This window comes from Homarus americanus, unplaced genomic scaffold (genome assembly GCF_018991925.1).
Source record: "Homarus americanus isolate GMGI-L3 unplaced genomic scaffold, GMGI_Hamer_2.0 scaffold40565, whole genome shotgun sequence".
In the NCBI taxonomy this organism is placed as follows: Eukaryota; Metazoa; Arthropoda; class Malacostraca; order Decapoda; family Nephropidae; genus Homarus; species Homarus americanus.
The window spans coordinates 55159-82786 of record NW_024735503.1 but is presented as its reverse complement, the minus strand read 5'-3'; the positions used below and the strand labels follow the sequence as shown (position 1 = coordinate 82786).

The 27628-nt window shown below is 47.0% G+C and overlaps 1 protein-coding gene across 4 annotated transcripts in view; it reads right to left on the bottom strand.

The window, feature by feature from the left end:
- Positions 1–27628, bottom strand: part of LOC121871159 — a 119258-nt gene that overhangs the window by 52444 nt on the left and 39186 nt on the right. The window contains exon 1 of one of the 4 annotated variants that reach the window (XM_042373304.1): positions 8994–9083. The exons of 2 other annotated variants lie outside the window; for them this stretch is intronic. The gene's annotated coding sequence lies outside the window, so the exon portion shown is untranslated. Of the gene's footprint in view, positions 1–8972; positions 9084–27628 lie in introns of those variants that run through there. One more of the 4 variants, XM_042373305.1, reaches the window with a different exon arrangement.

Below are 27628 nucleotides of genomic sequence, written 5' to 3'. Positions count from 1 at the left end.
GCTCTCAGTAAATACCGGCCTACGCATAATGTGGCAATGACATACACAGGTACAAGACAGGCGAGTCGAATAGTAATGACAGCCAATTACCTGTGTGTTACCTTACTCTGTTATCTAAATGGGCCGAGCTAATGGTCATGTAATTAAGTTTTTATCGAATTAATGGATAATATGTAAATTAATGGGTGAGAGAGAGAGAGAGAGAGAGAGAGAGAGAGAGAGAGAGAGAGAGAGAGAGAGAGAGAGAGAGAGAGTGCGTGCGTGTATGCGTGCGTGCGTGCGTGTGTTCTCTTAACTTCCACACTTACAAGAAAGAAAATATCGTAAGAACTTTTCAGATTTCACCATAATTTCATATTATAGCTTGGATGATATTTACGAGAATTTCAGAATGTGTCGTAGCTTAAAGTGAGACAGTTAGATATTTTCTGTCTGTCTGTCTGTCTGTCTAATACACAAGCTCCCCCTTTCTCTTCCATCTACACCCATCCCACCCACACGACCACCCACTCCTCTCCTACACCTCCACCCATCCCACCCACTTTCCTCTCCACCCCATCCACACGAGTTACCCGGGGAGTGAGTCACTGTTCTTAAGTGGATGAATCATGCCCTCTCACCCCCCTCTCCCCTCTCCTCTCTCCCTCCCTCTCTCCTCCCACCTCCCTCCCTCTCTCTACTCTCCCTCACAATTTATTATTATTTCAAAACCAACAGCGTTACGTTAAGTCAGTTGGGTCTTTATTTTCATGAGTCATACCAAGTGTTCTTATCTGTGTGTATGTGTGTGTGTGTGTGTGTGTGTGTGTGTGTGTGTGTCTGTCTGTCTGTCTGTGAGCGGCTAGAAGGTTAGAAGAACCGGAGACAGACAATACGTATACATTTTGGGGGTGAGGGGGGAGGGGTAAAGGGGGGAGGGGTAAAGGGGGGAGGGGTAAAGGGGGGGAGGGGTAAAGGGGGGGTGTGGGGGATGAGGGGGAGCTTCTAAAGAGAGACAAGAGCAGTTCCCAAAGTTAGTTATTTCTTTAGGCCTGACTGGGAGGGGGGGGAGGGGGGGACAAACACGCCTTTATCACAACCCGGGTTTAGTGACAGTGCAAGAATTACTATGTTCAGGGCGTGACAATGGAGGTGACAACAATGTGTTTTGTCTTGTCTTCCCTCTCCTCTCCTCTTCCTCCCGTCTCCTCTCCTCTTCCTCCCGTCTCCTCTCCTCTCCCTCCCTCTCTCTCTTCCTGCCTTCCAATCCGTCTCCTCGTCTCTCTCTCCCTCCATCTATCTTATTTTCTCTCTCTCTCTCTATTCCTTCTCTTATTCCTTACTCCTCTCCCTTACACATCTGTTTATTTTCCTCCGTTATTCCTCCTCCTTTTCCCTCACTCCTCCCACTCTCCCTCACTTCTCCCACTCTCCCTCCTCCTCTCCTCCCCTCCACTTTCCCTCTCCCTCTCCCCCTCTCCCCTCCTCTCCCTCTCCCTCCTCCTCCCTCTCCCTCCTCTCTCCCCTCCCTCCCCTCCCCTCTCCTCTCCCTCTCCCTCTCCCTCCCTCTCCCCTCACTTCTCCCCTCCTCTCCTCCCCCCTCCTCCTCCTCCTCCCTCCTCCTCCCTCTCCCTCCCCTTCTCCCTCCCTCACTTCTCCCTCTCCCTCACTCCTCCCCTCTCCTCTCCTCCCTCCTCCCTCCCCTCCTCCCTCTCCTCCCCCTCCCCTCCTCCTCCTCCCCTCTCCTCCTCTCCTCCCCCTCCACTTCTCCCTCTCCCTCCCACTTCTCCTCTCCCTCACTTCTCCTCCCCTCCCCTCCTTCTCCTTCTCCCTCACTCCACCTCTCAGCAACACTGAAGGTAAGGTAGCCAGCATAGTGTGGGGGTGGGGGCAAGTCTTTGTGGGGTGAGGGAGGAATCTTTGTGGAGGTGGGGAGAGAGGATAGGGAAGGGTGGGAGAAGGTGAGAGGGAAGGGAGTGAGGGAGGTGAGGAGGGAGTGAGGAGGGTGAGAGGGTGAAAGAGGAGGTGGAGAGGGGGGTAGAGGAGAGGGAGAGAGAGGGGTGGGGAGGGAGGGGGAGAGTGGGGGAGGGAAGGGGGGGAGAGGGAGGAGAGGGAGAGGAGGAAGAGAGAGGGGAGTGAGGAGAGGGGAAGAGGAGAGAGAGAGAGGGAATGAGGAGAGGGAGGAGGGAGGAGGAGGGAGGAGAGGGGTGGGAGAGAGGGGGGGTGAGGGAGAGAGAGGGGAGAGGAGAGAGGAGGGGGAGGAGTTGGAGAGTGGAGGGAGGGGACTGTCTCCAGCTCTTTCCTCCAACCCCCCAACATTACGTCGTTACAAACAAATGGTGTCCAGAATGCTTAATTATCTCCAGCAGTATTGTTCTTGTGTTTGGAAATGTGTTTGAAAATGTAATGGAAATGTAAGGAAATGTTTTTTGAAAATGTGTTTGGAAAATTGCTTGGAAATGTGTTTGGAAATGTAAAATAAAAGACAAAATAAAAATATAAACGAAAGAATTAGGTAAGTGATATAGATGCCATGGGGTGAAGAACAAATTCCACGTGTATGCGGGTATGACGTACGGTGATTGGGTGTTCGTCTGCCCTGATATCCACAACTATTCCTCCAAAACTAACCTAACCAAACCAAATCTACCTTAACCTAGACTAACCTAACCTAATCCTCCAATACAAACTACCCTGACCTGACCTGACCTACAGACAATAATCACAGGAACAGCCATTCTTCTTCAGTATTGTTAGACATTGTTTTAGCATCTATTTTGATTCCAATTTCCTCCCCCCCCATACTATTTGACTCCACTTCCCCCAACCTGTCTTCATCAGCGGCTATTTGTTGTGATTCCATTTCCCCCCACGATCTATCCTCCTGACGGGGCATCTACCTCTGTCTCTCTACCCTCAGCCTCCCTCCACCACCTGTCACCTTCCCTCCAATCACTCTACATAGGCCACACAGAAGAGAATTACCCGTCACACATACATCAGGACAGGTGAGACGGAAGTAACGCACCTTGTCACGCTCGCCCAGGTATGTTACGCTCCTACGCCAGTTACGGACACCATTAGGAAACACATGTACTCTCTCTCTCTGTCTCTCTCTCTCTCTCTCTCTCTCTTAACCAGTAGGGTGTTGACTCTCTCGCTTCACCTGACCCTCACAACTGGTTTCAAGGGCAAAGTTTGCATCACTGGTGGCTCGCTTACACCTACCGCCCCCTCCCCTACACCACCCCTCTCCTCCCCCTACACCTACCACACTTCTCCCCTCCCTTACACCTGAGTATACCTATTGTTTACTACACCTTTCCAACACATATTAGTGACTCCCTACACCTATACAACACCTGGGAAGGGGGGGATGGAGGGGGTGCAGGTAGAAGATTATATAAAAAATACTTGCTTAGTAAACTCTCTCTCTCTCTCTCTCTCTCTCTCTCTCTCTCTCTCTCTCTCTCTCTCTCTCTCTCTCTCTCTCTCTCTCTCTCTCTCTCTCTCTCTCTCTCTCTCTCTCTCTCTCTCTCTCTCTCTCTCTCGTCTTCCTCACCGGTACAGACAGATTGGTATGTGAGGGAAGAGGGGTGAAGGAGGGGGGTGAAGGAGGGGGTACTGGCATGTTGTTGGGTAAGTCACTTCGGTCGATTACCAGAGAGGACATACCGGACCACGACCTGCCATGGGTGTGAAACGACTACGACCTGTCCCCACCACTATTACCACGACCTATCCCACACTACCATCTGACAAACACACCCATTTCCACCCTCACCCCACACACATCCCCACCCATCCCCCACACACACATCCCCACCCATACAGCCCCCACACATCCCCCCGCCCACACACACCCCACCCCCACACACATCCCACCCATACAGCCCCATACACATCCCCACAGCCCCCACACCCCACCCACCCCCACCCATACATCCCCCCCCCACACACCACATCCCCACCCATACAGCCCCCACACATCCCCCACCATACATACATCCCCACACACACACACCACATCCCCACCCATACAGCCCCACACACACACATCCCCACAGCCCCACACACACCCAAAACACATCCCCCCCCCACACACACATCCCCACAGCCCCCCACACACATCCCACCATACAGCCCCCACACATCCCCACCCATACAGCCCCCACACAGCCCCACACATCCCAGCCCCCCCACACACACATCCCCACCATGCCCCACATCCCCACCACACACCACATCCCCATCCATACATCCCCACCCCACACACCCACATCCCACCACACCCCCCCACACACCATCCCCACCCATACAGCCCACCCCACACACACATCCCCACCCACCCCACCCCCCACACACACACCCACACGTGATTAGTTCCCTATCATCACTCCTCAGTTTAAGGTTTGATGTAGCAGAGGAGGATGTGGCAACACTGGGCAACGAGAGACTTCAGTGGATCAAGGAGGAGGAGGAACAAGAAGGTAAAGGAGGAAGAGCAGAAAAAGAATAAAGAGGATGTAAAGAAGGAACTGACCACCATTAAAATAAGTGGAATATTTCGCCACACTTCCGGAATTATTTTCATCAACCGGACATGTTTAGATTTTTTTATTTCGATTTTTTTTTATTATTCTCGTAGGATTAAAGGTCAAGAACATCGGTCCCCGGAGACTGTTTTAACCTAACCTAACCAAACCAGAGACTGTTTTAACCTAACCAAAGACTGTTTTATCCTAACCAAACCAGAAACTGTTTTAACCTAACCAGAGACTGTTTTAACCTAACCTAACCAAACCAGAGACTGTTTTAACCTAACCGAAAATGTGACTTGGTTAAGAATTTAAAATGGTTAAGGATGAAGTTAATGTACATAAGACAATTATTTTCTATATACTCTGTCAATCTATCTATCTGTCTGTCTGTCTGTCTGTCTGTCTGTCTGTCTGTCTGTCTGTCTGTGTCTGTCTTTCTCTCTCTGTATGTCTGTCTCTATCTCTCTGTTTTTCTGTGTCTATCTCCCCTCCTGTCTGTCTGTTTGGATAATACCACATAATTCCGACTTGCAGTTCTCCTCGTACACCTGTAATCACTTAATCTTTACCTGAATTCACAAGAGCTCGTAAGATATATTTTCTTTTTTACCTAAACCTGACAAAACGTCTCTAACTACATCATTTATAACAAAACACAAAATTATCCCCTAAAACAACAAGAAAGTCAAATTTACCTTAAGAGGCTAACTCAAATTTACAAAGTATCGTAAGATCTTTTTTTTAATCGTAACTACAAACGTATGGAGTTATGAGGGATCGAAACTCTACCTTAACTTGATACATTCACTTAACCCAGGAAATAGCTCAGAGGTTGTAAGGAAGGGCGCGGTGGAATGTGCTGCAGAGGGGTGAACTGTACAGGTAGTGAGTACAGGTAGTGAGTACAGGTAGTGAGTGCAGGTAGTGAGTGCAGGTAGTGAGTACAGGTAGTGAGTACAGGTAGTGAGTACAGGTAGTGAGTACAGGTAATGAGTACAGGTAGGGAGTGCAGGTAGTGAGTACAGGTAGGGAGTATAGGTAGTGAGTACAGGTAGTGAGTACAAGTAGGGAGTACAGGTAGTGAGTACATCCAGTAAGCACAACACCAACCAGAACCAGTTACCTCCCTCCCAAAAAAAAAAATCAAGACGATCTCCAGGCCAAGCAATCAATATCGCCGGGCGTTCCTTCACACAACCACACCTCCCAAAACGACGACACGGAACTACGCCAGATGAAGCGTTCGCCAGTGTCTTCTGCGTTGTTTTATGGCACAAGTAATATGTAATGGTATTTTAGCATCCGGGGCCCCAGGCAGGTGTACGTGTTACCTGTGGGACGGAGAAAACAGGTAGGAAGAAGCGGCAGGTGTTGACGCCAGAGAGTTGGACAAGTTTCTTTAGGATAATAATGTTGTTTGACTCAGCTGTGGTGATTATGCTGGTCAGGGTGGGGGAGGTGGTGAGGGAGGCAAGGGGGGAGGGGTAGGGGTGGGGAGGGAGGAAGGTGGTGGGAGGGAGAGAAGGTGGGGTGAGGAGGTGGGGTAGGGGAAAGGTGGGGTGAGGGAGGGGTGAGGTGTGGGGTGAGAAGGTGGGGTGAGGTGGGGTGAGAGGGGGAGAGAAGAAAGGGGTGGGGAGGGAGAGAAGGTGGGGTGGGGAGGAGGAGAAGGTGGGGTGGGGAGAAAGAAGAAGGTGGGGAGAAGGGAAGAGTTGAGTGGGGAGGGAGAGAGGGGTGGGGAGGAGAGAAGGTGGGGTGGGAGGGGAGAGAAGGTGGGTGGAGGAGAGAAGGTGGGTGGGGAAGAGAAAGGTGGGGTGGGGAGGGATAGAAGGTGGGGTGGGAGGATAGAAAGGTGGTGGAGGATAGAAGGTGGGGTGGGGAGGGATAGAAGGTGGAGTGGGGGAGGGAGAAGACGGGGGAGGCTACAGTAAATAAATGTTGTTAAGTTTATTAAGACCGGCAGGGACTGGTTAATCTTCCGACCCGGATGTTCGTACCGTTAAAAGCTAACTAACCTAACCTAACCAAACCTAACTTGACCTTCCCTCAACCTAACCTAATCTAACAACCTACCACCCATAATTTAGCCCATAGTGGCAAACTGACTCCAGCGAACACCTGACAACACAGACACGATACTGACAACAAACTGACCCCAGCAAACACCTCACTGACAACACCACCTCGGTTACAACACACATAACACTGTGATTGTGGGGAATAACTACCGCTTGGTGAAGGTAGTTTGCTCGTTACGATGTTTGTAATGACGACGACACAACTGGTCATTTGAACTTGTTTGGTGTTGTTTATGCTGGTTGGCGAGAGAGAGAGAGAGAGAGAGAGAGAGAGAGAGAGAGACTTCCACACTATACCCTCGATATGAAGACCGATTTAACCAGCCAACCACCACCATCACCCACTATCCATACAGGTTATAAAAAGTTATATCACGCCTCTAGATATTCAAAACAACACCTATGTAACATCTTGAGCTAACTGATAACATAACCCGAGATAACAGCCTCCCACGATAAGCCACCAGCGATAACAGACAGGCAGTGATAAGACAACCACAAGAGTGTCTGGATTTAAACACCAATGTACAAGCTCTCTTATACCCAGGATGGACGACAGAGTAGAAACAACCGATTATATATATGAATTATTTCGGGTTTTTCTTCCTATGATGGACTTAGGACTCGCTAATCACCCTAACTTAACCTAACCTGAAACTAGAACTTAAGTTAAACTAAACTAACTTTGCCTATCTGTATAATATTAATCTAACCTTGAGTTCATCTAATCCAGACCAAACTTAACCTAACCCAAGCCAAACCTAACCTAATCCAAACTTAACTCAAGCCAAACCTAACCTAATCCAGACCAAATTAAGGCAACTATCATTCATGAAAACACCACGAAAATACACGTAATACTCTAGACCACATAACTAGCTCCAATAACCGTCAAACTACCTTAATAACTGTCAAACTACCTCATCGTCTAAACTGCCTCGCCACACTCCCAAATAACTCCTTCTACCGCAACGGTCGTCAGAGGGAGTTACCGGGGGCGGGGGGGAGAGAAATGATTACTACTATTACTGTTTTATCTTACTACTACTACTATTATTTTACTACTATTACCACTACTACTACAACAAAACTACTACCATTACTACTACTATTTATACTGTTGCTACTACTACTACAATATTTCTACCATATTACTATTATAAATCAATATATTACAGCACAGGTATAGTAAAGGCTCCAGAATCAAACTACAATTAAGGGGTTCTATTGAAGGCTCCCACTGACAGCACAGGTTCTAACTCAGTTCTAGAGTAGTGAAAGTTTCAGGTACCACCGAGAAGAACCTTGACGAAGACGTGTTTCAGCGTTCCTCAGGTAGCAATCAAGGCTCGCATATAATTTGGTCTGTGTTGTTTGACAAGGTTCTGGTGTGTTTGTATGCTAAGTGTATGTGTGCGTAGAACTAACATACGAGTATATATTTATTTTACATATATATATATTCAATGCAAATTAAATATCCTTATATATCAACAGCTTTAGTCTATATATATACTCAAGGGAAATTATATATCTTTCATATAGCAATTCCTTCCCTCTTTGACACACACTCTGCACCAATAACAAAACATAATATAACTCAGTCAAACGCCCAGTCAGTCAAGAATCACAGCCATTAACCCAACAAACACAAGTTAATAAAAAAATAGACTGAAAACAATAAATTCACCGAAAACATAAAAAAAAACAAAAAACAAAAAACGTTCTCATGATTCGAAGTAGATTTCAAACCCTCAATAGGACCCTGAAACCTTTGTGGTGTCCGACGTGATCCTTTCAGCCACGAGTCTTGGGTGATAAACGAGGGATTTGTCGTCTTTCGTCACCCAGCTTATTCTACCACACCCCCCTTCCCTCCCTCCCTCACATACACTGAATAGATTGTAAAACGTGAGGTATTTGAAGCCTATTTTTACTACCAATTATCTAGGGGTACTGACAATGGGGTATTTTTTTTTAATTGTCACTACTTCATCAGCCATCCATGTGTGTGTGACGGAAGTGGTATGTGAAGTTTTTTGTATATCGCCAGACAGCCAGTGCTAAGTCATTGTTCTCTGCCATCGCCTCCACAAGTGTCCAAGATCGGTTACAGTTCGAGTCAGTTCGTCCGATGTTTACTACTAAGTGTGGCAGGCGAACGTCAGCAGCGAATACAAGTCACAACACCCTGTTCATGTCTGGTAAACACACACACACTTAACGAATATCAAGTTCAAGTAAGCACAAGTAGTAAAAATACAAGTGTCTAAATATTATAAAACACTCAAGTCAATCTTGGTTTTTTAAGACTTTTGACAGGCACACAAAGGTAACGAAAACTTAAGTTGAGGTAAACACAGGCAGCGAATAATACTGTAAGAGTCCAGTTGCCGACCTGAGGAGCGGTTGCTACACACGCGTCCGTCGTCTGTGACGGTAGGTCTGTTACTGAGCTCCGCGCGCCAGGTCGGCTTCTCAAGGCGCTTTTGAGGCACCAAGTGAGATCGCACAGGGCAGCAGTGAACGGAAGGAGACTGGCGGACGGAAGACTTGGCGGATGGCCTCAGGGGGTCAGGTCGTGAAAGAGAAGGTACACAGTAAGAGCTCGTCGGCACCGACCTGGGGAAGGGCACACGAGCGTCTCCCACACACCGACAGGAGGCTCCTTCACTCTTGTGTCTGAATCCTGGGGAAGGTTCCTGGGGGGTGGGGGGGGGGTTCTCTCACTCACACACACACACATTCTCCCTGTTTGTCTCTCACTCATCAACCATTTACAGACTTCTCTCCTCAATAGACGCCAGAATATAACCTAACCCCAAAAGATCAGTGAACTGTTGTCATTCTTCTCCAGCCGCTGGTGTGTGTGTGTGTGTGTGTGTGTGTCCTCAACGCACCGAGAACCCACACTAGCGGGTCTTCCCTCCGTGAGTCAAACACAAGTCCTTCAAGTCCAGTGCGTCAAAATCGATCATCAAATAACCACCACAAGCCCAATGCGTCCTTTGCGTTAACAACTGTCTATCTCGTGCGTCAAAAATTATATACGCCACACAGTTCATTGTCCGTGCGTCAAAACCTGTACTGTATATACTCAGTCAGATGCATAATCGACAGTGTGTGGTCTGCGTTCACCCCATCGATCAGTCAAGGGGCCCAGAGGGAGGTGCGTGTTGATGCTAGTCTCTTATTAAAGACTTTGTGTGTGTGGGTGTCTACTTAAATTATGGCCGATGGCTGCCCCCCCCCTCAATCCTCTTCCTTCCTCTCTCTCCATTCACTTGCCTCTTCCCCCCACATTTTCCTCCTCTCCCTTCCCTCCCTCCTCATTTCCCTTTCCCACCCTTCTCCTCCTCCCTCCCCCGTCCACCTCCTCTTCCCTCCACCATCTTCTCCTACAATGGTCGTGTGGTCGATGGAGGATCAATCGACCAAGATAGGGCTCACGAACCTCTTCCGGTCTCGTGCTTCCCCATGGATCGACCAGACGACCATAAACTCTACCATGTGAGAATCAAGCAACACTCTGGATGGGTCATAAATGTTATCAAATATCGACCAGAATGTTAACCCTTGTCGATGTCCCGTAGAATCGACCAGGCTATCCAAAATTCGACCAATATTAATATTATTATTAGTAGGTAATAGTAGTAGTGGTAATAGTAATATCAATAGTTGCAGTAGTATAAATATGTAATAATAGTAGCAGTAGTAGTAGTAGTAAGTAATAAAGTGGCGGCGAAGGTGTGGCTATTGGGGAAGGATGAAGGCCAATTAAAAATAAATAAATAAAAAAAATTAAATAAAGTAAATAGCAGTAGTAGTTAGTTGTTAGTAGTAGTAGTAGTTGTAGTAGTTGTAGTTGTTGTTCATGTTGTTGGTAGTAGTAGTAGTAGTAGTGGTAGTTAGTGAAAGGTATCGAATATTTGCTGGGTAAAACACTTCCGTATTAGTCGTGGATGACTTGAGGGTTGTAGTGATAGCGAATTTCTTTCTTTTTTACTAGATTTTTTTCTCTTTTTTTCTTATTCGTTCAACCTGTTTTTCTACTATAATCATCTCTCTCTCTCTCTCTCTCTCTCTCTCTCTCTCAATTTACTTTTCAAACTACTCACTTTCTTTTCATAGTTCAAGGTCTCATTTTTTTTATTTTCTTTCGTTTTCTTCATATTCTTATTTTTCTTTCGCGTAATTATTCCCTTTTCTTCTTCATTCATGTATTTATTCTCTTGTTTTGTCTCATTTCCCGTCTTTATTTGCGTTTGTTTCAGCTCCAGCGACAACCTAGAGACGCAGGCAAACATCATCGCCAGCACAGGCAATCAAAGAGCACCTGCCGTCTCCTTCCATCACATAACAATAAAGATTTACGCCAGGCAAACAACAACGCCAGCACGAGCAATCAAACAGCGTCCGTGGCGTTCATTTCCATCCCATCAACAACACAATGATCTCGAGTTTACGCCAGACGATGTTCACTCGTCTTTCTGTCGCCAGCACTGACGTTCAAACACGCCAAGAATTATTATAACAAAAACAAAAGACAATCAACCAAAATACCATAACAAACCATCATGTTGTTGTAACCGACCTAATTAATTACCATAGGAGTAATATTAGATCACTTCTATATGAGTTACGGTGGTGGAGTCTCGGTACAATATCGACGCCATCTTGTTCTACCACCGCCAGCTGATGATAAACGAGCCGAGCCGAGGCGAGACGAGACGAGCCGACATGAGCCGAATGATAAAGTTCTGAGTAGTTTAAACGATATTTTGGTCTACTTGTTAGTAATAGCAGCTGACGTGAGGCAGATAAACGAGTTCCCACACCTCCATTTAGAGGATGAGGAGGAGGAGGAAGAGACATAAAAAGGAGGAGGAGAAAGAGGAGGAGGAGAAAGAGGAGATTGATAAAGAGGAGGAGGAAGAGGAGGGAGAGGGAAGAGAATGAAGATGAAGAGGGGAAGAGAAAGTGGAGGAGGAAGAAGGAAGAGAAAAAGGAGGAGGGGAAGTAGGAAGATTATATAAGCATAGAGGAACCTGTGAGCAGGAAGAAGACAATATCTTACCATGAGAGTGTGTCAGCTCCTGGCCAAACTACTTTCATTGTGTTGCAACGGTCAAAAGAAGCACAGCATCTAGATCACAGCAGCTCCTAGATCACAACAACTCCTATATCACAACAGCTCCTAGATCACAGCAGCTCCTAGATCACATCAGCTCCTAGATCACATCAGCTCCTAGATCACAGCAGCTCCGAGATCACAGCAGCGCCTAGATCACAGCAGCGCCTAGATCACAGCAGCGCCTAGATCACAGCAGTGCCTAGATCACAGCAGCGCCTAGATCACAGCAGTGCCTAGATCACAACAGCGCCCAGATCACAACAGCGCCCAGATCACAACAGCGCCTAGATCACAGCAGCGCCTAGATCACAACAGCGAGATCACAGCGCCTAGATCACAGCAGCGCCTAGATCACAGCAGCGCCTGAGATCGATCACAGCAGCGCCTATCACAGCGCCTAGATCACAACAGCACCCAGATCACAGCAGCGCCTTGATCACAGCAGCTCCTAGATCACAGCAGCTCCTAGATCACAGCAGCGCCTAGATCACAGCAGCTCCTGGTGTCACAGCAGCGCCTAGATCACAGCATCACAGAAGCGCCTAGATCACAGCAGCTCCTGGTGTCACAGCAGCGCCCAGATCACAGCAGCGCCCAGATCACAGCAGCGCCTAGATAACAGCAGCGCCTAGATCACAACAGCGCCTAGATCACAACAGCGCCTAGATCACAGCAGCTCCTAGATCACAGCACCACGTAAGACATGTAAATCCTTTTTGCACTATGTTAAGTTATGTTGTGAGGTTAGGTTAGGTTAGGTTAGGTTACTTTCAAAGAAGAAAAACCCAAGTCGAAGTCTTTCCTCCATTCTTAAATTGTCATAAAAAAAGTTGCCAACGGGACCACACTCCGGGACCTTGGAAGCACCCGCCACTTTAAGGAGGTCTAGGGCACCTTAATAACTTCTATGCACGGAGGACGTCACGCCAGAGGAGAGGATGTCACGCCGAAGGATATCACGCCGGAGGATGTCACGCGCGTGCCGCAATAATGACATGATGTGATATTGGCTAAACGTGGGAGTACCTCAAGGCTGCGGTTTACCTCCCTCGCTGTTTAGTTTAGTAGCTATAAATCCATGAAGCAATAACGCATGACACACGGAGAGAGAGAGAGAGAGAGAGAGAGAGAGAGAGAGAGATATTACGGGAAACTAAAAAAAAAAAATTACTTGGGATTACCAGAAGGTTAGCCTCGTCCCCTGCTTATTTCATCTGACGGGGGGGTGTGGTTAGGTTAAGGGTGGTTACTCTTAAGGTGAAATAAACTAAAGGCTGTCTAATCTTCACATGATCCGTTATTTCAGAAACTAAAAAAAAAATAAAAAAATAAATATATATCCATTGAGCTGAGACAAGGTTTTAACGTGAGGGAGGGGGATGATAGTGCAATACTGCTAAATGATAATGACAGAGTGGTAACTGTTGCAATTACTGGTAGCGGATGTTGCTATTTAGGAATACAAAAAAAATATTCTAAGAAAAAAAACAGGAATATATTTTTAGGAAGTTACGTAGCGGACTGAGAGGTACATCAAGCAGGATCGACTGTTTGAGTTTACACGAACGACAAAGAGTGATTGGTGAATGAATCCGACTGAATCCGAGAACCCTGCAGGTGACCGTGTTTACAAAGCGTGATTGACGAGAGGCGAAGGTAGGAAGGAATGGAGAGAGAGAGAGAGAGAGAGAGAGAGAGAGAGAGAGAGAGAGAGAGAGAATTAAGAGCTTAGTCTAAACGTAAACAACCCGAAAAGCTTAACTCATTACTCTGCCATCAATAAACTCACTTGGCAAGCTTAAATCACCACCTAAGCTCAACTGTTGTGAAGCTTAATCACCTACACACACACATAAATTGATGTAGTCGAGATCACATAAAATCCGAGAACGAGACCCTTAGCAGTCGAGATCGAGACCACTAGGAAATTTTAACATTCGAGTCTCGGTTCATACAAGTTTATTACCTTGAGTAACCTGAATCACCTTGTCCTAGAAGCATAATGACCATGACCCATGACGGGTGACCTGAGGCAAGATAAAATCGATGGTCTATCTATGGTCTCGTAAGGTCTCGATCCCAAATCCAAGACCAGAGCATTCGAGATCGAGACGAGGTACAAGAGGACTCGAGGCCAACACCTGCTTCACACTCACCTTAGCACCTCCCGGAACCTCATCACGACACCTGGCTTCGTATACTCCTCACACGTACCTGTTAATGAGAAGAGATACAACTTTATTAGTGATTATAAATTTCCACTGCAAAATTGTCACTAAAAAGATGAAAATTATTAATGTTTTTTTTTTCGCTTAGGTCACTGGCCTTCGTGTGGGTGGGTGGGTGTGGTGGGTGGGTGTGGTGGGTGTGTGGTGGGTGTGTGGTGGGTGTGGTGGGTGGGTGCTGGGTAGGTGGTGGTGGTGATGACGGTCATGATGATTGAGTGATGAATGAGTAATGAACATAATGACCTTGAACCTCCCTCCTAACACACACACACACGCGCACACGCACACGCACACACACACACGCGCACACACACACACACACACACACACACACACACTTAACTTCTTCCGTCTACTGTATCGTTAAACCACACACGTACAGTAATTTTCTTATATCTTACAAAATCCATTTAAAAAATAATATTCTCTTAAAAGACAAAATAAAAATAATACCAGAGATATTTTATCCCACAAAACGTAATGATGAAATAATCGCGTTGGTTAGGTTAGGTTAGGTTAGGTTGCTATTAATGACACAGATAAGAGAATTTGCAGTAAGGGAACATTGCTACATCATTACACGACCCATCTGTCTGCCTCACCATACCACCCGTCTACAGTGTTCCCTACCTGTCCCACTATACCTGTCCATTACACCACTTGTCACCACCACACTATCCACCAAACTGGCTTAATAAAATACCACACCATCACCACCACACACTGACCTTGGCTACCAGTGACCACGTATCTCACTCGACAGACATCAAGGGGGAGGAAAAAATCGTCACAGACCATAAAGATAAAAAAAAATAATAAAAATGTTGTAAAGATCGTGCGTCTCTCTCTCTCTCTCTCTCTCTCTCTCTCTCTCTCTCTCTCTCTCTCTCTCTCTCTCTCTCTCTCTCTCTCTCTCTCTCTCTCTCTCTCTCTCTCTCTCTCTCTCTCTCTCTCTCTCTCTCTCTCCTGGAAACGTGTACAGGAGATAATGGCGTCAGGTATACACAGAGACTATACCTGTATTTATCTTTACCATAACTTAGGTGAATGAAACTGAGGTATTAAAAACTTATCTACTATGGCGTCAAATTTACACTGAGACTCTACTTCACCTAACCAAACCGACCCATACCATAACCAAACCAAACCATAACCTAACCAAACCAAACCTAACCTAACCTAACCTAACCTAACCAAACCATAACCTAGCTTAACCTAACCAAACCATAACCTAGCCCAACCAAACCATAACCTAGCCCAACCAAACCATAACCTAACCATAACCTAACCAAACCATAACCTAACCAAACCATAACCTAACCAAACCATAACCTAACCAAACCATAACCTAGCAAATAACAACCTAGCAAACCAAACCCTTAACCTAGCAAACCATAACCCTAACAAACCATAACCTAACCAAACCATAACCTAACCAAACCATAACCTAACCAAACCATAACCTAACCAAACCAAACCATAACCTAACCAAACCATAACCTAGCCCAACCAAACCATAACCTTTCCTAGCCCACAGGTGTTAAGGTCCCCCCTGGTTGATCACAGTCACCTCAATGACAACGAACGATGACCTTTAAGAGGTAATTCATTATCTTCAGTTGTTCCTGCCAGTTTTTATCTTCTGAGGGTGAAGGAGAGTTGCCAGATCAGGTAGAGAGCTAACGGGTCCTGACAACAGAGGTTACGGGTCCTGACAACAGATGTTACGGGTCCTGACAACAGAGGTTACGGGTCCTGACAGCAGAGGTTACGGGTCCTGACAACAGAGGTTACGGGTCCTGACAACAGAGGTTACGGGTCCTGACAGCAGAGGTTACGGGTCCTGACAACAGAGGTTACGGGTCCTGACGACAGAGGTTACGGGTCCTGACAATAGAGTTACGGGTCCTGACGACAGAGTGGGTTACGGGTCCTGACGACAGAGGTTACGGGTCCTGACGACAGAGGTTGGCGGGTCCTGACAACAGAGGTTACGGGTCCTGACAACAGAGGTTACGTAATCCTGACAACAGAGGTTACGGGTCCTGACAACAGAGGTTACGGGTCCTGGACAACAGAGGTTAAGGGTCCTGGACAACAGAGTGTTGGGTCCTGACAACAGAGGTTACGGGTCCTGACGACAGAGATTACGGGTCCTGACGACAGAGATTGGCGGGTCCTGACGACAGAGGTTACGTCCCGACAACAGAGGTTAAGGGTCCTGACAACAGGGTGAGGTTACGGGTCCTGACAACAGATGTTACGGGTCCTGACAACAGATGTTACGGGTCCTGACAATGAGGTTACGGGTCCTGACAACAGAACCCCCTGACAACACACTCCTTCTTGACTATTAATACAGCTACAAAAAATCCTATAACAAAAAAGGAGGCACACTATCACCCCCCCCAGTGCCAACAAACGTCAAGAGTCACAGTGCCTGATGGACCAGCACAGTGCCCCTGAATCGTGTCATGACCTCACCACATTTTCCCATCCTGACTGACCTACAATAACCAGTCATGACGCATCGTATACCCAAGGTGACCCGACCTGACCTAAGACGACAACTTTACTTTACCTTGTGAGGGAAAATACTGGAGGTTATTGTTGTTTTTGTTAATGTTTGTTTTATTACGTCCTAAATATTTCTTCCTCATCAATAGAGATACAAATAAAGAAACAGATATTAATTGAGACTAACAGACAGACATTTAGACAAACACCTGCGTCATTATCACCTCCTTCAGCCTTCTCCAGGTATAATTAACAGGTACTACCAGGTATTCCCATCCTTCTACCAGGTGACCACGTCCCCTTTACACCCCCCTACTCTCACACGTAGGTACACTCATCCTACCACCATCCTGTCCAGGTAAATACGCTCTCCTACACCCAGTCTTCCTCAGGTTGGTACACCCCCCACCTCCTACTCCTGTGGATAAGGAGTAGACTACGATATACAGGTGTTCATTCAGACAGGTAAGGAACCAATTAGTCAGTCAATCTTTCTGAAATACGAACATACTGTACACACACACACAAACAAACAAACATCCACACGTATACACAAATAGACAAACACGCACACACACACACACACAATATTAACCCAGTTGTTTGGAAAAAAAGTTTAAGTAAAACACCAAACTACTCATTCTCAACTTCTTTTTTCCCAGCTAAGTCATCGGTGCTGGTCGACGCCATCTCTACCGCCACACCAAACACTTCCCGCCCAAAGCTTGACATAATTGCACCTATACTCGGCTGGTAATCTTCACCCCACCCACGCCACCCACCCAACCACCACCCTTCCTTACCACTCATACCTTCTCTACCACCATTACCCAAACCTACCACCACCACCCATCCATCACCCAAACCCTTCCCGACCACCATTACCACCAACCACCATCACCCTTCCCTACCACCACCACAACCCACCATTTTTGTGGGCTCGAAATTCACACAGGTAAGATACATCGAAATGCTAGAGCAGGTGAGCATAGTGGGTGGTGGTGGTGTGTGCGAGGGAAAAAAATAATGAAAAATACAAGATAAAAAGAAATCTATTTGTTGAAACCTTACCGGATATTGACACCGAGAAGACAGGCGTGAGATGTAGATCAAATAAAAGTTTAGTGGATTTCTAAATACTGTAATATATTCATAAACAGACAGACAGACATTGAGAGTGAGAGAGAGAGAGAGAGAGAGAGATTCTTACGCACCAAGACAATCACAAAATACTGTACACCCCGTGGATCATTACAAAACACACACACACACACACTGTGGTCACTATGGCACGTAGGAACAGTTTAGTTTGCCAGGTCGAGGATTTCTGTGACTAAAAAAAAAAACCTGGTGAACTGGTCAAACGGGCCCCAGTCATAACGGGCCCCAGGATTAAGTCACGTTGAGGTCTATTATATGACTAAAGTCCATAAAATTAATTAAAGGTTTTATATATTAATATTCTTATATCATCTGTTGACGTCCATAGTGTACCGAGACAATTGCAACTACAGGTGCCTTGGGCAGGGCAGGGCAGGGCAGGGCAGGGCAGGGCAGGGCAGGGCAGGGCAGGTTAGAGGTTAAGGTAGGTTAGGTTAGAGTAGGTTTGGGTAAGGTACAGGATAGGGTGTGGTAGATTACGTTAGGCTAGTTTAGAGTAGAGTAGTTTAGGGTAGGCTAAGCTACATTAGATTACGTAAGGTTATCGTTAGGGTGGTTATTCTTCAGGTGAGATAGGCTGTAATATCTCATCTTCAGGTGATACAAAATAGTGTACCCAACCTTAATATTCCAATAAATGACAAGAATCTCTGGTTAGCTTTGACGATTGGGGGTACCGCAGGGTGAGCGTCTCCCACTGTTTGTATTGTGGGCGGTGTTCATGTACTGTCTCTCGTACCACGGTAGCTGGTCTGGTCTTGCAAGGATGAGAGGGTGGAGTGCGTTGGAGGAATGTTTTGTGTATGTATGTATGTATGTATGTATGTATGTATGTATGTATGTATGTATGTATGTATGTATGTGTCACTCGTAATACCTCGTAAGTCCGCCTCAGTACAACACAAAGACAACACTCAGCAGAATCATCGCGTGCGTTACTGGTCTTACGTGAATCTAATCCACAAATATGTAATGGGACGCACGAACGCCTCTCTCTCTCTCTCTCTCTCATCCCCCCCATCCACACACCCAACACAGCAGTATCATCGACAGGGAAAAATCTCACGCAAGACGGAATAATTCGGGGGTGAAGCTACACAACAAGAACATAATTGTCTTGAGAGTGAATGAGTGCGTTCACATGACACCGGCGAGCAGCGTTCACCAACAAGTTCACTGATCCCGACACACACACACACACAATGAGAGAGAGAGAGACCTGTTCAAACAACCTCCAACACTACCATCACATCTCTCCACCACCATCACTGCTCACCAACACTACAATCCACCACATATGCTAAACCACTACCACACAACACCACCACCACCAGGGGAAAACCTACGGACTCAGACAATCAACTTTCAACACTAAGTGACATTTATCACCGGAGGAAAACTCAACCTTTTAATTTGACTTTATTAATGCAATAGTTCCCCCATACATATGATAGAAAATGGGCATGAATGAACTAAGGAAAACGGAATAAAAAATAAGGAAAACGAGTTAAGAAAAAATTATCAAACCCACAATACTTTATTTATATCGTAAGATTTACCAACCCACGTAAATAAATTCTCACATCATTAAGTAAAAATGTTAAATATATCTTACGATATAATACTCACAGATGGCGTCTCCTTCACTATGCACCGTCATCTGTAAACCACAAGCTCGCCATACTCACTCACTCACATGTTACGCAAACGATAACTTCCCACGACTTAGGGCTGAGGAGTAGCGACGGGGGTGAGGGGAACTGGGAGAAAGGTGGGGGATGAGAGGGGGTGAGGGTCAACACATCTATAGCCTACCTCCCCCCCCCCCACCATCAGGTGTTACTAGGCCTATAAATTATAGACCAGAAATCCTGTCGCTACCACAAGTTCCTGACTCTGACGAAGGCGCTGAAGTGAACAGGATTATCAACGTGTAATAATAATGATAAAGTTTAATACGAATCCTTTTATCAATTTGTATAATAATAAAAAACAAACAAATTACCCACACGTATAAAAACGATAATAAGGTCTCCATTAACAGTAGCATATCAATATAATTTACCGAAATAATTTTTTTGTTCCTTCTACAGATAAACTGCTGGCGTGAAGGTCGTCTCTGTTATGATGGCAATATTTCTTCATCACTGCGTATCCATCGGCCTTGATCCTGAGGCTATCCATTATTTCCCGCCAAATATAGCCATGGCGTCAGTCGCTCTTGGCGGGAAATGGGTGACGTCAGAGCAAAACATAAACAAACTGATGGTGACGTTAACGAAGGTAGATCGATGGATGTGAACTAGTCTGTACCACAATACCGGTTGACCTGACCTGATCACCTGACTTGACCTTTTGCGTTACAGCGTCTCGTTAAGGTGAATTTTTGATTCGCCTTGTCTACAATCTGGTAATATTTACAGACGCCATTAGCGGCCATCAGCCTAAGGTATTATAATCACAACACGAAAAAATATTCAACCACAAATTAAATCTTAAAAAAAAAATATATCCCCAGTTTACATTATTATCTAAAACTAACCTAGACTTTTTTTTAATTCTGATACTATTATAATCTAAGTTAAAAATATATAGGGAAATATTAGAATTCAAACCCCCCCAAAATAGTGATGTATCCTAAAGTTACAGCGATGTCGTAAACTGCATGTGGTTAGTGCGCCAAAGTCCTCATCCTAAACCAGATTATCTTTTTAACCAAATTTATAACGCATTAATATCATAAAACTACAATAAAACTTAATAACAGAAACGCGGGCATCATTAGAGATATTTTACGATAATTAAATACACTAGAATAACTCTCCCCAAAATATATATTACAGGGATGTATCCTAAAGTAACATCGATCTAGTTAATTGTGAGAAGATCAGCGCGCCAAACATTGCATCAAATGAAAAGAAAAAAAAAAGAATGGCATTTAAACTTTATGAGATTATCTTAAATTTAATTACATACAAGCAGACGTCGTTAGCGATAATTAACGAGGTATATTAACTACGGAAATAGAAAGCTTAATTATCCAAACATGAACCAATAGGAGAACTAATATTAGGCACTGCACTGGAAAGCATCGTGTCCTAACAAATGAAACTGAAGTTGCTTATGTTTTTTTTTTTTTTGGGGGGCAATTTATTTCATTTTTAATTCCTAACTAATGACACGACTAATGAAACGACCTTCGCTAATGACACGACCTTCCCTAATGACACGACCTGTACCTGGAGCCCCATTAGGTGGACATAAATCATCTCTCTAAATCTAATTAAGAACTCAGGTAGAGGGTTAAAAACAACACAGTTTCCCATGAATCAAGTTTATCAGAGCCGGAAGGTGTGGTGAAGGGGGGGTAGAGAAGGAGGTGAGGGGATAGGTTGTGTGGTGGTGGGAGATGAGGTGGTGGTGGGGGAGAGGAAGTGGTAATGGGGAGGAGAGGTTGATGAAAAGGAAGGTGTGGTGGTGGGGGTAAGGTGGGAGATGGGAAAGGGGGGAGAAGAGAAGACTGGAAGGAGTGGGAAAGAAGGGAGAGGAGAAGAGGGAGATGGAGGGGTAAAGAAGAGGGAAAAGCGGACGAGGGAATAGGAGGGAGAATAAGGGGATGGAGGAGTGTAAAGGAAAAAAGGAAGAAGCAATATGGAAAGACGGACAGGAAAGGGGAAACAAAAATGATGAAGTGATAATGGGACAAGAGGCTGGAGGGGGGGGGAGAGGAAGGTGAGGGGAAGGAAGAGGGGAGTGGAGGAGGAGCTGATGTAGTCCTTGAGGTACAGGAGGATATGCTCATCCTTGAACCTCAACTCCCACATGGCGAGTACCTGGCGAATACCTGGAGAGTAACCTGGCGAATACCTGGAGAGTACCTGGCGAATACCTTAACTTAATTCCAATAACATGTTCCATAACTCCTTCAGCGTCAGTCACAGGTAAAACAAAGGCAAAATTAACAAAAGTGAAATTACAGGTACGAGGATGTCAAACTGATAACAGCACAGGTGTACGGTAATTAGCCAGCTTACCTTATTAACCTTAACCGATATATTAGACAGGTAATCGTCTTCCTATAGCGATAAGATAACTATATCCTAAAGCCCAAGACGTCGCAAGGCCGATAACAACATGGCGACCCTTAACAACAGAACAGAAACACAACAGGAAGTTCTCTCTGATCGTTAATGCGTTCAGGCGGACATAGAACGCCCCGCACGCAAAAATGAACACCACTCAAGCGCATGCACGACAATGTAAATCATCCCAGTGAACGAGGACGGGGAACAAAAATGATAATGAGGAGGTAGACAAGAGGATGATGACTGGCCGCGAGTCGTGAATGGTATTGTGGTGTGGTGGGAGGCAGATGGCCCTGTGCGTCGATATTTAAGGCCGAGGTTATGACGGTGAGATGGTGGTTGTTAATGGCTGATGACAACCTATGATAGAAACGTACAAGGGGGGAGGGGGTGAGGGAGGGGGTGAGAGAGGGGGGTGAGGGTGCTGTTGATGTATATGTAGCCCCCTACCCACACATGTATAACTAAAGTTTACATGACGCTCCTCTTGCTCCCCTTACCATCACCAGAGACCCCAACGGAGGGCCCAAGGAGGTGAGGGGGACGAGGGACAGGCCAGGAGGAGCCGGAGTCCAACTCAGGGGAGAGACGGAAGGTGGTGGTGGTGTTAGCGCCTCCTGCCGCCACCACTACCACCACGGCCACCATCTACCACCGACGACGTCACCTCACAGGCCGTGTCAAAGGTCACAGCCGCGACCGGAAGTGACACGGCAATCGGCAGTGGGACGCCCGACTCACTGTGCGTCGTTCGTAACTCAGGTGATCACCAGACCCAGCCAGCGTTATGGAGGGAAGGTATGGGAGGGAGGGATGGGAGACAGTGAAGGAGGGAGGGAAGGAAGAAACTCAACAATACCTACAACAATTTAACTTAGAATTTAATCAGTAGTTGAGGTGACGTGATCATAGTAGAGCGTCGATGTTGCCAGGGCCCTTGGTAACCATCATTATCATTAGAGTCATCGTCTGTCATCATTATTACCGTCATCTCTCCTCATCGTCAGCCATCGTCATTATCGTCGTGTTCGTCATTCTCATCGAAAGATAGATGATCTCTCTCTCTCTCGTCTTTTCCCTTTCCCAATCTTCCTCTCCTCCTCTTCCTTCAGATCTTCCTCCTTCCCCAAAATCTTCCTTTAACTCTCGCCTGCCTCTTCCTTAACCTCACTCTAACCTACTTACCTCCCTGGCTTACTCCATCCGTCCGATCCTCTCCCCCTCCATCTCCCCCTCCTACCTCCATCTCTCCCTCCACCTCCCCTTCCTACCTCCATCTCCCCTCTCTTCCTACCTCCATCTCCCCCCTTCCTACCTCCATCTCTCCCTCCTCCCTCCCAGGCACCTGGCTGAGGTCACCATCAGGAGGTATAATATAAGCCTCTGCATAATACCAGACTTTAACCTCTCCATCATTCTCCGTCCGTCGTCAAATTGCGCCAACCAGCCAGCCATGATGCAGCACCTTCCTCACTATCCTCACGCTATCCTCATACTAACTATACTGCCCTCCTTACCTCACGCTATCTTCGCTATCCTCACATTAAACTCACTAACCTTACTGGCTGGTTGACTGGGCGAGTTGGCGGGAATGTCTGGCGGGGTCAGCTGTAAACGCGCCAGAACTGCGGGTCAACAGTGGTGGGTTTCTGGCGTGATTCTGGCGGGTGGGAAGTGGGGCGACGTGTTACCGTGGCGCACTATGGAATGTGACCCATGGGAGGGAAGGAGGGAGGGTGGAATGAAAGGAGAGAGAAGAGGAGAAGGGAAAAGGGGGAGAAGAGAAGGAAGGGGGGTGGAAGAGAAGGGAAAAAGAGGAGGAGGGAGAGTGGGAGAGGGAAAGAGAAGAGAAAAATATATACACCAGAAGAGAAAAATTAACCTCGCACAAAAAAAATCTCAATCACCACCATCAAACAACAGAACAGTGTAATGACGTCAGGAGAAGGAAACAACAACAACAGCAGCTGGGGCCGGGCACGGAAGCACTGCAGGAGGTAATAAGGGTGGAAGGAGTGAGGGGGAGGGTAATGAATGAGGTGGGGGGAGGGGAAGGGGGTGGAGGAACCTATTAGCAAGAAAAACCATATCATAAGGAAGCGTAAGCAGGTGGGGGGAGGTCAAGAACGCTGACCTCTCACATTATCCAGGACACACCTGAGACATTCGTAAATTAGTAAGTAGGTGAGGTATAGAGATGACGTAGGTGCTGGGGGGTGCTGGGGGGTGCTGGGGGGGTGTTAGGGGAGGTTGATTCCGGTAGATGTTAGAGTGACCTTGGTGGAGGAGGACCCTGTGGAGGAGGGACCCTGGAGGAGGACCCTGGTGGAGGAGGAACCTGTTGGAGGAGGACCCTGTGGAGGAGGACCTGATGGAGGAGGACCCTGATGGAGGAGGACCCTGGTGGAGGAGGACCCTGATGGGGGAGGACCCTGGTGGAGGAGGACCCTGGTGGAGGAGGACCCTGGTAGAGGAGGACCCTGGTGGAGGAGGACCCTGATGGAGGACCCTACTGTATATGGGTGTTTGGTGTTGAGGGGGAGAGGGTCAAGCTATGGGGGGGGGAGGTTGTGAGATTTACAGGGAACAGTCTGGTGCCATTAGAGACAGTAAGGTGCCATTAGTGCCATTATTCCTTACAACAGATAATAAGCAACGGAAAGAGATAAAACAAAATGGCCGGATAATTAGCTAAAGACTTTACCTCTTAAATAATGCATAATGGTCCACAGGTATGTGTTGTCACTGACTCTAACGAGCTGAAATTGTGGAGGAGTTAGAAGCTAATTTATGAAAAGTTCCCAGGATAGTGAAGGATTTTTCCGGAGTGTTTTTCTTCTGGTGTTCTCATCTATTTCTTCTGTCTGTCTGTCTGTCTGTCTATCTGTCTGTCTGTGTGTCTGTCTGTCTGTCTGTCTGTCGGTATTTATGGTCTATATTTTTTCTGACTAAGGTATAATTAATATTAACCCAATCAATCTCCCATAACCTGCCCTCACACACACACACACACACACACACACACACACACACAGGTACAGAAAAGGGCCTGCAGAATCATGCTCGGCGCAGAATACTCCGGCTACACCAACGCTCTCTCCACCCTGGAAATGCCATCCCTCAGTGACCTCCACCACCAAGCACTGGAAAGGTTTGGCCGTGGACTACTGCACCACCCTCGCCATCGCCACCTCCTGCAGCCCCCCACCCAACTCGCGCAGTCCGCCACTACAACAAAATTCAGCCCATAAGAGCCCGCACCGATAGATATAAGAACAGCACCATCCCATCTATTGTTAAAATAATAAACAACTCCTGATTTATGTACTGTACAGCCCTGTAAATGTATTCAATGCGTATTATATCATTATGTCTAAATCAAATGTAAGTCTGTATATTTTCAGCCACCGGCTGCAACTCTATTAATAAACCGTTTATTATTATCATTATTATTATTATTTATTATTATTATTATTATTATTACACACACACACACACACACACAGAAAAGCACCTGAAGGCGACATGTCCCTCTGAGGTAAAGGCTTCACCACATACTCCTGCCGTGGCGATGTAGCACCGGGAGGGGACCTTGCTGGGGGAGGGGGGGAGGGAGGAGCAGTATACCGCCCCGGGGACGTCCTCGCCTGGCACGGGCACTCAAGAGGCCACAGGGTTAGGACCGGGTGTCGAGGTACTGGCATGTGGAGGGTGGTACGGGCGTGGACAAAGCATGGAAGGACGTACGAGGAGGAACGTGGAAGAGACCAGCAGGGGGGTGGAGGCCAGCAGGGGCGTGGAGGCCAGCAGGGGCGTGGGGGACCTGAATGGGGCGTCGAGGAGCACGAGAAAATGACAGGAGTGGCCTGAAGGTGTCATTCAGGTGGGGTGCCTAGTGACAAGGTCGTGAGATGCCAAGAAGACAACTGTGACCCCTCCCCCCCCCGCCAGGTGTCAAGGCTCCCTCCCCCCGCCAGGTGTCAAGGCTCCCTCCCCCCGCCAGGTGTCAAGGCTCCTCCCCGCCAGGTGTCCAAGGCTCCCTCAAGGCTCCCTCCCCGCCAGGTGTCAGGCTCCCTCCCCCGCCAGGTGTCAAGGCTCCTCCCAGGTGTCAAGGCTCCTCCCCGCCAGGTGTCAAGGCTCCCTCCCCCCGCCAGGGTCAGGCTCCCCGCCAGGTGTCAAGGCTCCCTCCCCGCCAGGTGTCAAGGCTCCCTCCCCGCCAGGTGTCAAAGGCTCCCTCCCCGCCAGGTGTCAGGCTCCCTGTCAGGCTCCCTCCCCCGCCAGGTGTCAAGGCTCCCTCCCCCGCCAGGTGTCCAGGCTCCCTCCCCCCCGCCAGGTGTCAAGGCTCCCTCCCCCCCGCCAGGTGTCAAGGCTCCCTGACAGGTGAACTGGACTAAAAACAAAATTGTTGTGGTGGGCTTCTGGCGGCTGTGTCGTGTGCCGAATAGCTGGTTATTTTTCGTATAAATTTATATTAAATAGAAAAAAAAGTGAACAACCGCAGCGTCTGATTAACACAAGATACTAGAACAAAAATATTCACTATATTAACTTCTGAAATAATTATATAAAAATAACAGCATATGTCAGAAGGAAAAAATTAAAAATATTCTTTTATCGGGAAAATGCGAATGTCCATCTTTTTTTCTAATATTTTATCTAAATGAGTGTGTTGCCAGGTACACACACACACTGCAGGTCATCACGAGAGGATTTGGGTGTTGTCCTCACCGTTATATTGATCCAGTGTCTCGTCAGCCACTGTGGGCCAGACACACCATCCTTTTTACGCAGTATTTCCCGCGTGTCAAATGTTCATGGAAAATTTACCTCGTTCCGCCCACACTGAGATTATTATGCCCCGTGCCAACAGCGCAATACAATATATTCACGTTTCTATAATGATAAACAACCAAAAACGCCCAAATAAACACACGTATTGGACAAAAACTTAAGCTGGCGTCATCAGAGGTCGTCACAGCCACTAACAAGAGGAAGTTACTGTACCTGTGGGGCCCCGTACCTGGCAGAGCCTATACCTCATTACCCCCCCACTGGACATACTTCCTAGCCCCCATTAGTCCCTGTTCACCTAGCAGTAAAGTAGGTACCTGGTGTAAATCGAAAGTTGCGAAGTCGTATTCGGGGACAAGTTGTTGGAGCTTCCAATAACTTGATGACATAAACCATTGACTCTTCAGGCTTCTATGCCCTTGACTCTTCAGGCTTCTACGCCCTTAACTCATGAGACATAAAGGCAAGCATGAACTTAGCATGCTTCCCTGTTGGGCACTGTAAACGCTTCTGCGCTTCACCTTACACAAGGATGTAGGGAGTGCCCAATAAATAAATAAATAAATAAATAAAAAAAATAAATTACCCCCCACTACCCCCTGACCCTCCCCCAACCCCCTGATCCTTGTTTACACCTGTAATTAAGGATGGACACGAAGGAATCTTTCATTACCCTAAAATCCTAACGTAATCCTTCGACTTGTGAGTAACTAAGCCGATATCCGGGGTGGAGTGTGGGAGGCAGGTGAATCCTCAACTCGGTGGTGCCTGGCGTTCACCTGGCGTGATCGTGACCGTCAGCACCACTGACTGAGGAGTGATTAAGGTAGGTGAGTGTAGTAAGTCTTTCGCTTCAGGTAGAGGAGTGGTGTGGGAGGGAGGGGGGTGTGGGAGGGAGAAGAGGGTGGGGGGAAAGGAACGTGTGTGGGAGGGGTGAGTGTGTGAGGGAGGGGAGGGGTGAGTGTGTGTGGGAGAGGAGGAATGTGTGGGAGAGGAGGAAGGGTTAGGAATGTGCTCTCACCTGGTCAAATACATTCGATTCCGTCTTCTTCACCGTCAACGTCATCACCTCCTCCACCTCCTCTTCAACACCACCACTAAAAACATGGGACTTACT